Source organism: Prinia subflava, chromosome Z (genome assembly GCF_021018805.1).
Source record: "Prinia subflava isolate CZ2003 ecotype Zambia chromosome Z, Cam_Psub_1.2, whole genome shotgun sequence".
NCBI lineage: Eukaryota > Metazoa > Chordata > Aves > Passeriformes > Cisticolidae > Prinia > Prinia subflava.
In genome coordinates, this window is record NC_086283.1 from 75,243,199 (window position 1) to 75,254,450 (window position 11,252).

The following is an 11,252-nucleotide window of genomic DNA, read 5'->3' on the forward strand; positions in this document are numbered from 1 at the left end:
ATAAAAATTCCACTTAACCAAAACATCTCACCAAAATACATCAATTTTAGTAGATGAGCTGCTTTAAAAACAGCCATGTACCAAATAAACTGAATATTCTGGCACTTAGACACAATGAAGAAATTCAGTTAAAGATTGTTAATCGAACTAAGAAACTATTATTAACTCATGCTAACTTTCACAGTCACACATCAGCATTCTTGCCTGGCTACCAGACTCTTAAAATCCCGTTTGTGATGATACTAACAAGATTATTCCCTTATTTCTCCGTAACTAAGACCAGGATCAAGGATGTAACGTATCATACTGTGATGAAACATCAGTGATGCTTATGATCTGTATCACAAGCACAATTAATGATTTTCAACTAATTACGAAGACGTGTAGAGCACTGGAAAGGCTGAAGTTTTGCCCAGCTTCATTGCAGTGTAAAAAATACTAATCCTGCTTTTCACAGATCTTTTTTTCTACCAGCTTACATCTATCTTAGGGTCCAGGCCCCTAAGCAATGAGCACACAAACCAGCCAGCTGTTACTTTCAGCAGAAATAAACTGTTCAATCCATGCTCTTGGGTAACCCTTTTTCCTCAGTTAAAAACACCTGCTCATTAAGTTGCTGGGTAAAGCTGCTCCTTGATAAGCACAATGTTTGCAAAAACTCTTTGAGAAGATTCAACTGTATAACATCTTTAGATTAAGTGGCAGAAAGATCATAAAGGCTATGCAGAATTTGCTACGCTAGAAGTCCATTAGATGTTTCTATTAATTTTATGATTTCTTAGTAATTCAACACCTTTTTTACAAATATGACCTATCAGTTGTAACTTCTTAAACCTGTTTTACAATTTCATTATTGCATTTCTTCATTTCAAACACCAATCTGAAACAGTAAGCACAAGTACTGAGTTAAAGGCTCTAAATTTAACACAAAAAATAACACTATGCTACAAATCAGAAAATGTTTGCCTTCCAATTCAATTCTATTAACATCTAACACAATGTGAAACTCTTTCAAGGACTTTGTGGAACTCCATAGTCCTACATTCTTTCTCCAAACAATGCCTACTTTTGTTTTTTTTCTCACATGCAAGAACGCAGTTATACCCTGGCCAAACCATTAAGACAAGAGAGCATAATATATCCTCCAGTGTAATAGTCAAGAGGCCTTCAGAGGTTCTTTTGCAGACACAATCACAACTACTAGAGACCATTCTAATGCAAAATCCACCCGGTAATCATATTATTGCTGACTTAATTATTGCACTTAGATGTATAGATACCTATTTTGTGATATTACAAAGCTGTACAACCTAAGAAATAAAATTTGCAGAGCTTTTATTTACTACTGCACAATGAAAATGTGCAAAATATTAGTAAATATGGTTATAAAAAGAAGGCAAACATGCCCAGGCTGCACTTTATGAAATAGAAAGACAAGTAATATGTACACAGGGAAATTTTACTGTTATTTTAAGTCCTTCATATCAGCATTGTAATCAGATATTTTCAGTCCTCTTGCAAGACAGTACTGCACGCTGAAGAAGATGCCCATAACTACCTACAAAAACAAAGCGTAGTGAGAATAAATGTGAACAAACCACACTCAAATTATCATGCATTAGTACTTTATGTAACATTGAAAGAAGCTTTTTAGCTAATCGTGGGAAAGCTTTAGCCAAACAAGCCCAAGCTACGCACCTGATCCAATAAACTCCACAGCTAGTCTATAAACCTTCAATTTCTTGGTGACCAAGTAGTCTGCCTACGTTCTAAAAGTGTCTGATTAAACTCAGAATTTAAATAAAAGACAAGCATGTAGTTTGTCCAAAGATGCCAACTAAAAAGCTTAGCTATCTAGCTAATAACTAGGTTAAAAAACCTGATCCTTCTTTTGAAAAGTTTATAGCCATTGTTAGGCCTTGTTAAAACCCTCCAATCATCAGTCAGGAAAATATTAATGCTACATTAGTCATAATACGGCAGAAGTGAAAACATGAGGTCAGCAAAGTTCAGTCATCCACATCTATGCCAATATGCAGCCCCAGAAAACTGACAAACTAAAACTACCCGAGTTCAACACTAGAAAAGCTCACATACAGCAAGATGAAATCTCATTAATGCTACAATTATTTACATAATCCAAGATGCAAATGCATTTCACTAGTTATGATGACAGCAAAAGTGCTGTTTTAAACAGATCCTGCAAAATCTGAAGTGCATGGCTTGTATAGACGTAACAAACCTAAAGAACAGAAGTGTATATTACATGCTTGGTAACACATTTTATTCCACATGTTTTTTGGTAATTGCAAAATCTACATAATTGTTTCTTCTACATCCTAAGACAAGGGAAGGACCTCTACAGCCCTCGACAGTCAACTAAAGCTTACCTTTACAAATCAGTACCAGGCAGCTACAATTTCCAGTCTCCACTCCCAAAACATTGAACTGTTTGTAACGTTCACAACTTCCCATGCTTTTACAGCTGTCAGAATACTAAATAAAATTTATTGGATGAAGTGTTATCAGTTAAACACTGCTCTTCCATGCAGAATCTTCAATGCCCTCAGATGAATGCAGAATATATTATTTCCAGAACTGGAAACCATCTTCCAAGTTCCATTTAGTTGATACCAATTACAGAAATCTAAACAATTGTGTTTAATCAAATTACAAGCAAGACACCAATTCACACAACTAGAAAATATTAAACCAGAATGAAACACACTAGAAAAACAGCATCTGTTAATTTGCATTTAGTTAAAGGGCACAAAAACCTGTAGCTTTCACTACACTAAACCAGCTTTCAGCATTACAATATTCTCTCTCTGCCTTAATACTGTGCTCCAAAGGCTATACACTTCTTTTTGCTTCTAATGTAAAATAAACTAACTAGTACTGTGAAATCCACCCATCATGAGCAGGGAATCCAAACCTTCTGGCTCCAGACTACACAAGATGTGACAAAACAGTTCTTCCAAAGCTGCTTTCTGGAGGGCATCTCTTGACTGCCCACTTTGGGCATCCCCTCTACTGAAAGCACGGTTGAAAAAAAAGAAAAAGCACAGACTCATACATCTACTCTACTATAGACAAAATTATTAGCTAACATGGAAAAGCAATAAATAACTATAAGCCACTGCACCATAAAATAAATGTGTTCATATTTTGAAAGATAAGATTATTTTATTCTGTGTGTTCTAATACATAAAATTGCAATGTCCACAAGCTCTACTCCAGTATCTAAATTAAACAAATTACATCAAGCAAACTCCAGCAAAAGAAAAAAAGTAGAAGGAAGTTAGGAAAAAATCAAATCTCTGAAGGTCACAACTTCTTACAAATAAATTAACTAAAACACGTTTTTTCCTTTTTTTTTTTTGCAAATTTTCACCCACACTAACTCCAGGACAACAAACATTTGACAAATAATTTGGCCTGGGAACTTTTTTCAGTAGATAATGAGAAAATAAGCTCGTCCCAAGAAAAGCATGCACAGGAAGCTCCAGCTTTTTTTTTGTTTTGTTCTGTTTTAAGGCTGTTTTGCAAAATAACCATGTTTGTACCACCAGCTCTGCACAAGCTCGAAAGAAAACAAGTGGAAGAAAATTATAACTTAATCTGTAATAGTTTCAGCAGCCATTTTATTTATTAGTAAAACCTCCATGGGTAGATTCATAATTTTTAAAAAGTTGTCAGCATATCCTGTAAGTAGGTACCATCCAGCTCCCTGTACTGTTCAGCAAAGCAAATTCAAAAACCCAAAATACTGCATTAGTGCACTTTCAGATAACTCCAAACATAAAAGCACAGTTCACGTTTGCATGTTCAACTGTTACTGAGCATATAAACAGTTTTTGGGTTTGCATACCTATGTTTGAATTGTTCCTTTAACAACAGTAAATGTGCAGGCAATTACACCTGCCTACTTTACCTACCTGGCTTCAAAAGAGATCCTATCAGGAATTCCAAACCTGTCACTTAGGTTATTTGATTGTATTAATGCTGGAATTAAATATATGAAACATAATGCTTTCTATTTGTGATATGAGGCCAAATTTCATGGCTAGGTATGTATTCCTCAGATATACACCATCATCAGAAAGAGTAAAGTTTATAAATGTTAGGAGTATTAGAAGGTTTTAATACATTATACAAACTTAATAACCAGGAATCTGGTTTCCATATTCCATACAATAACCATATTCTGAAGATCCTGCAACCACCTCTATTTTACTACAAAGCGCTGAGTAATTTGCAATCTTCATTTCAAGTTCACATCTCTGTGTCTGGTACTACCTTACAGTAACAACATTTCAAAACTATAAATGGGCTTAATTTGAGCCCATAAATTTTGAACAAAAAAAATGACCTGAATTCATTCTGTAGACATTCTTCTCCCACACCAGGCTCACAGCATGAAAAACATCTTGAAATAAGTGATCTGGGACAAAGGGCAAGGGAAAAAAAAGAAAAAACTACAGGAAAAAGTATTTTTCTCATTTTTATCTGCAACCCATGATTCAAGAGTTTCTACTTTTATTAATGAAAACACAGGTATGAAATCCATAGTCCTAACTGGAAGCAGCATGTACCAGCCTCCAGCAATGGCAAAAGCAAGTTATCAAGAACCTAACTAGTCTCCACATCTCCACAATTGCTAGCAGCGGGTATCTAGATATGAGTAAGTGTCAAGATAGCTTATAATATACATTTCAGAATACCATCTCATTCTTCAGCAATGTACATACCAAGGAATCCTTAAATACAGATGATATTACTGCATTTTGCAGAGTTTGATGATTTTTTTTTCCCATGATTTTGAACCTCTCTAGGCGTTTAACACCCAAAACATTTCATGATGAAGGGCTCTACAGTCAACAATATGTTAAGTGATAAATCTTCTGTGTATGAATATTTTACATTTTAATGTCATCTCACAGCTCATGTGCATACTAAGAACAATTACCTAACTGCTCATTTTTACCTTCAGACCATACAGGACCTACAGATCATTACCATGGTCTCATGCAGTCTATCTCTCTCCTAAGATGAAAACTTCTAGTCTCACTGCAGAAAATCCATTCCATATTTCTGATCATCCTATTTCTGCATCTCTACCAGTTCCAGTAAATTACTGGAATCAAGGGAAAAGAATATCCAAGCTGAAAGCACTATTTAAAGATGCAACTAAACTATAAATTCACACAACGGTGTAACATTTTCAAACTTGGATGTAGTCCTCACAGAGTCCAGACAGTGGTTTGGCCTAGTTCTCAGTTTTCAAAAAGCTCATTTACAAGTACCTAAAATTTCAGAAAAATATTCATTACTAATGCAGCCCATAATATTGCTTGAGCTGGAAATCACAGGTAGTAGATGTGAACTCCTTTCCAGTTAAGCACTTTTTAAAGCAGTTTTAGTAGGCCTGTCATTTCTGCCTCTATGGCATTTAATTAAGTCCTTTAACAGGTCCCCTCCTGAGAGATATCCTTATAGCTTGGAATTCACAAGTCCTTAACATCAAAACATACATCTTTTTTTCAGGGATATGCTACAGTAAGTGCGATAATAATTTCCCAAGGAACCACTAAATGGCAAATCCTTTATTAGAAGCTGAACAAGGACAGCATGAGGGGGAGAGAAAAAGAACAAACAAAAAATACCAAACATGTAAATGAGGCTCTATAACCAGAGAAACAGAAAGATGTACTTGTTTCTCTTAAAGCTGCTTATTTGTGCAACATCTGAAACTGCATTTCTGCACCAGTAGAAAAGCTCACCTTCACTGTGAGCACTTCCACTCTCATAAAGGATTTTGTAATCCAAAGACTTTATGCAATTCCCCTGCCCTCAATTTTGGTCTCATTTACCAGGGACCCAATACCCAGCGGCCAGGCCATAGCCAGGAATGTCATGCCTTCCTGTCGTTATGACTAAAAGCATGCACACTAAAGCAAACCACACAGATGGTCAGCTTGCATGACCAAAAGCTCCTCACTCTGAACTGATCCCAGGCCCCTGAAATGACATACCATTTAACATCAGTGGCAGACCAGCTAATGGAATGGTATCTGGGAACTACAGGGCCCTAACCCACAATGTTATATCAGACAAAAGGAACAAGCTCAACCCTGAAGAGCCTTGAGGGGAAGCCATGTGAGGAGCAGCTAAGGCTACTTGTCCCTTTCAGCCCGGATAAGAGGAGACTGAGACCTCACTGCAGATACAACTTCCTCATGAGGGGAAAGGAGGGCAGGCACCCATCTCTTCCCGCTGGTGACAGGACAGAGGAAATGATCTGAAATTGTGGGAGGTTTAGGTTGGATATCAGGAAAAGATTCTTCATCCAGAGGGTGGCTGGGCACCGGAATGGATTCCTCAGGGAAGTGGTCACAGCACCAAGCCTGGCAGAGTTTAAGAAGCGTTTGGACAATGCTCTCAGATACGTGATGTGATTTTTGGGATGGTCCTATGCAGAAACAGGAGATTAACTCAGTGGTCCTTGTGTGTCCCTTCCAACCCAGGATATTCTATGACGCTGCACAGACCTCCATCATAATAAATCCAAGCAAGATTTTCACGGGGACAACAAAAGAACATTGAGTTTAGAAGTTTCACCAATTCATGTAAGTATAAGCCATACTACAACTTTGAAGGCAACAAATCACTTAAGAAAATGTTTTTTCCTCTGTTATTGTTTTTCCAAGTTTTAAATATTTTACTTATCTCAGTTTTGAAATATTTATGATTTATTCAAATCAAATACTACAAATACTTCCATCAAGTCAAACACAGACATGAAGAGTTTGATTTCTAAAACTTTGAGTTTCTCCCACTTTTCTGTTTTTATGTCTTTATTTGTTGCTTACTCTACAGATTTTTACACTTTTCCCCAATTAAATTTCAAATGGAAACTACTGTTTTTCAAAACAGTTTATAATTATAGACAACTTATCCAGCTCCAAATCCATAGGCTGGTTCATTTACCATTTTGGCAACTTATACACTTTTTTAATCAAATAAATAAACTGTGAAAGTGAAACAAAACCTGACTCAGCACAGTAGTGTCTGTCATACAATATCTGCCATGAATCTAAGTATTTATCTAGGTCTTCTTAGAGACAAGCTACCTGCTAATACCTAGTGTTTTAATTTTATTAGAGAAAATCTAGCAGGATATCACAGGTGTAATGAGCTAAATCCCAACAATCCTATTGAGTGACTCTATATTTTACTGGCAGAAATGTCTCAAAGGAGATGGAGTGTATTTTCTTTGTGAAAGTTCCCTATAATATCTGCATCTGTCAATGAAACTGACTAGACTTTTCTAGGATTTTTTCTAGGAATCAGTTTTCACTAAGAGATGTGTTTTGAACTTTAACTCTGGCAACTTTAATACCTTAAATTTAAAATCCTGACATGTTTTCTAATCTTTGCTTATATAGATTATAATGATTATATAGACTGTCCTCAGTTTTCAGGGCATACTGTCCTTAGTGTCCCAAGTATATTGTCCCAAATATCCTGTCTCACAAATGCTGGGCATAAGCAGAATTACAGATAAAAACAAGTACTTTCATAACTCAGTAGTACAACTACTCACACAGACAAAGCCAAAAACTCAACAGCTGTGTGCAATTCCACAATGTTAAACACGTGAAATGAAGTTGGAGGAAAGGGCAAGCCTACAGCAGAATTAATTATGACATACAATGCCACCTATGAAACCTGAAGTAAACTGTAAGTCTTCGTATAACAGAACTACAATAATAGTTTATTTATAACCAATATTGGGATATTGGACCAGCAAACTCTTATTAATACCTTCATTATGTGATTTGATTACACTCGAAGTATAAAATATTGCTTATCTTCAAAATATCCTATGGGTCTTCCATGATGCTAAACAAAAATCAAAAAAAAGAATTCATCACATCACTTGCTGATTTTTAGATATGAATTATCGAACCACCAAGTGACTGTGGAGATTTTTTTACTAGAGAAGTACTAAAATCTTAGCATTTCAGAACACCACTTTTTGAACCATTCCTGTGATCATTCAGGTATCTTGCAAATACCTTATATTGACAGAATTATAGTAATACATCATCTCTTTGAAGCTCCATGTATACTAAATTCATGTTTCAATAGTTGTTAGGGTGAGGCTTTTTTAATTTACATTGGAGGTAGTAGGATGAAAATATCACCTTTAACAGCACCACAACCCTACTCACATTCTGTTCAGCATAATGTAGATGAAACATATCTCACCAAAAGAAAACTAAGAAAAAAAATTCAATATCAAAGTGATTTACTTGCAGAACAGAATCAGAACAACTAAGAGCTGCTTAAACTCCAGAAGTACTTAATTGATAATCTAGTCATCCCAGTCTTTTACAATAGTTAAGTATAAAATTGTATTTTTAATAATTACTATGTTTGCTAATATGACCTTAGGAATAGTCTAATAATGAGCAGTTGGCAACATAAGTTGATTATTTGAATGCAATACTGATTGTGCACTCAGATTTAGTGCAGAACTATTTATTTCATTTGTTTGGAAATAACTTCAAGAGATAAAAAATAGTGCATGCAATATTCAGCAATGCCTGAAGAGTAAAACTTACAAGATTTGAAATTTTTTCCTATTTTTATCATATTTACCATTAAAAAAATAAATAAAGACAACAGAGACCAAATCAGATTTGTTTTTTCTAAAACAAACACTGACCAAGACTGTCCTCTCATATACATTATTCCAACTCTGATCCAACAGCTGTTTAACAACGTCCACATATTTGGGTGATCCATATTGTTTCCAGGGTCACTCCCTAGACAGGAAACTGCTAGCACCAACAGCACTCCAAACCTAAGCTGAGAAAAAAACTAGCATGAGGGTCAGTAGTTCAGTTTACTCTCATAACAACTACTGAAACAGAAATCATGCTTGTGTTTTCCATTTTCTTGTGTTTGGAAATCACTTCTCTGAAGCAATGCTATCAGCTATTTATGACAGTATAAGGAAAAATAAAGGTAAAGCCCAAGTCAAATTTTATAGTAAAAACATACAAAAAACCCACTGCATTGCTGCCACTAAGCTTCTTTCTTGTGGAAAAAGTGATTCTGCTTAAAAGGTGCTGGTTTTAGTAGCCACTAAATGGTAACTTCAGTTCCTATAGTTGGTAATTCTCAGCAAAGAATCATAAATCTGCGCTTTACAAAGTAAAAAATAAATGTCGCTTGTTCTCTGAGCTAGTATATTTGTTCTAAAAAACACACGAACATACGAGTATTTTTCCTAAAGTAGTTAACCCATGAGATATAATATTTTGCACACACTTTGCACTCCACTTTCCCAGCTAAAATCAAATGCAGAGGAGAAAAAAGCTCAGTAAGAGAAGACTACTACCACGGCACAGAGACTTGATCCCAAAACCATCTTCGAAAGTGTGTTATAACCACGGACAAGATGTGGAACAGCCGCTTAACTCAGTACTTCGCTAAGCACACAAATCCGAAGTCTTAGTTACATGCAGGAAAGAACGAAGTGCACCAAAAAAGAGACCGTCTGGAACGCCCCCAACAAGTTCATCAAACCCCTGACAGAGACCGAGAGGTAAAGCTCTAATTCACTCCGTCCACGCACTTCGAACAGGCGGAGAACGCGCCCGACCTCCCGGAGAGCTCCCACCGGCAGCCCCGACCCAGAACTGCCGGCCGCGAGCAGGAACGCGAGATCCACTTTCCCACTCCCACTTTCCCCCGCCGATTTCGCTTCCTCAGCTCGTTCCCAGCCGCCACCCTCTCGCCCGCGGCGCGGAGCCCCCGCACCCATCTCCTCCCGGCGCGGGGGCTGCCGCGTCCTCCTCACGCCTGCGGGAGCTGCCCGGGGCACTTCGGCCGCCCCGCCCCGCCCCGGGCCGCCCCGGCGATGCCCCGCCGCCGGGAGCCCCGTGCACCCCCACTCCCACCTGGCCTGGCCCGACCCGCCTCGGCAGCCTCGCCGCCTACCCCGCCCGCCCCCGGCGCTCTCGCAACCGGATACCTCCTCCGCCAGGGCCAGCGCGGCGCTCCCTCCGCACCTGTCCGGGAGAGGCTCCCGCGGGCAGGCGCGGCCGGAGGAAGGGATGAGGGGCAGAGGGGCGCGGGATGGAATGGGGCGGGGCGGGGCGATGCGGCGCGGGACGGGACAGGACAGGGCAGGGCCGGCCTGCTCGCTGCCGCCGCCGCGCTCCCGTCCCTGCCCTGCCGGCACCGCGCACTCCTCGCTCCCGGATTTCGGATGACAGCTGCTGGCTGCGCACGCGCGCTCGCGGGGGGCAGGCACGTGACCCGGGGAGCGGCGCCCGGCGCGTCACGTGGCGGGGCGGGGGCGGGGCCGAGCGCGCTTCCGGGCGGGGCGGCGGCGCTGCGGAGCGCGGGGGTGGCAGCGCGGTCAGGCCGACCTCGCAGCGCGCTCGGGCGGATCCGCCGCTCCTGCGGCCGGAAAGGGTGTGCCCGCTCCTGTGGGCCGGGCCCCCAGCCACCTGTGTGCCCAGCGGGACACGCCTGGGAAAAACGCCAGCGCAAAGCTTAGACCAAAGTCGGTCTGTTACAGAATTACAGGATAGCTAGGTGGGAAAAACCTTGGAGGCCATCGAGTCCAACGTATGACCGAACACCAGCAAGTCAGCTAGAGCATGGCGCTGAGTGTTTCCTTAAACACCCTCGGGGCGGTGACTCCCTCACCTTCCTTGGCAGCGGATTCCAGCAATAACCCGTTCTGTGAAGAAATCCCTGTTGCGACCTCGGGCAGGACTTTCCAGGTCCATAGGTGGTGGATCTGTCAGAGCAAGCTGCAAGGTCGACATGGTTATCCTAATTAATCTCTATGCCACAGTGTCCCGTATCAGTCCATGCTGCTGTACAAATGCGATTTTGTTTCCAGAAGTTTAATGTTGCTTCTGGTGACAAAGGCCCACAGTGCTCAAGCGATGTCTTTCCTTTCTGAAGTGCCATGATAGAGTGTAGTTTTGGCTGTTCAGATTGCTGCTAAAATGAATCAGTCTGTGGTTTAATCACTGTGTGATATGCTTTGACTTTTCTTGTTTGTCAGTAATCTATGTTAATTTTTTATTTTGCTTCTGGTTGCTGTGTTTTAGAAAGTAGTAAGAAACAACCAGAATATGACTGAAGGACAAGACCTCTTTAGTCCATACTTGAAGAAGTATACCTATTATGTTAAGAGAAGTTATACCTCATAGTTATAT

General features: G+C 39.8%; 1 protein-coding gene across 8 annotated transcripts in view; it reads right to left on the reverse strand.

Moving 5' to 3' along the window:
- The window catches only part of KDM4C (lysine demethylase 4C), a 268,042-nt gene extending 257,756 nt beyond the window's left edge, over positions 1-10,286 (reverse strand). Inside the window, exon 1 of one of the 8 annotated variants that reach the window (XR_010083425.1) lies at positions 10,049-10,283. The gene's annotated coding sequence lies outside the window, so the exon portion shown is untranslated. Of the gene's footprint in view, positions 1-9,649; positions 9,802-9,834; positions 9,964-10,048 lie in introns of those variants that run through there. The other 7 variants (XM_063422095.1, XM_063422094.1, XM_063422097.1 and 4 more) reach the window with 7 other exon arrangements.
- Between the last annotated feature and the right edge of the window lie 966 nt (positions 10,287-11,252).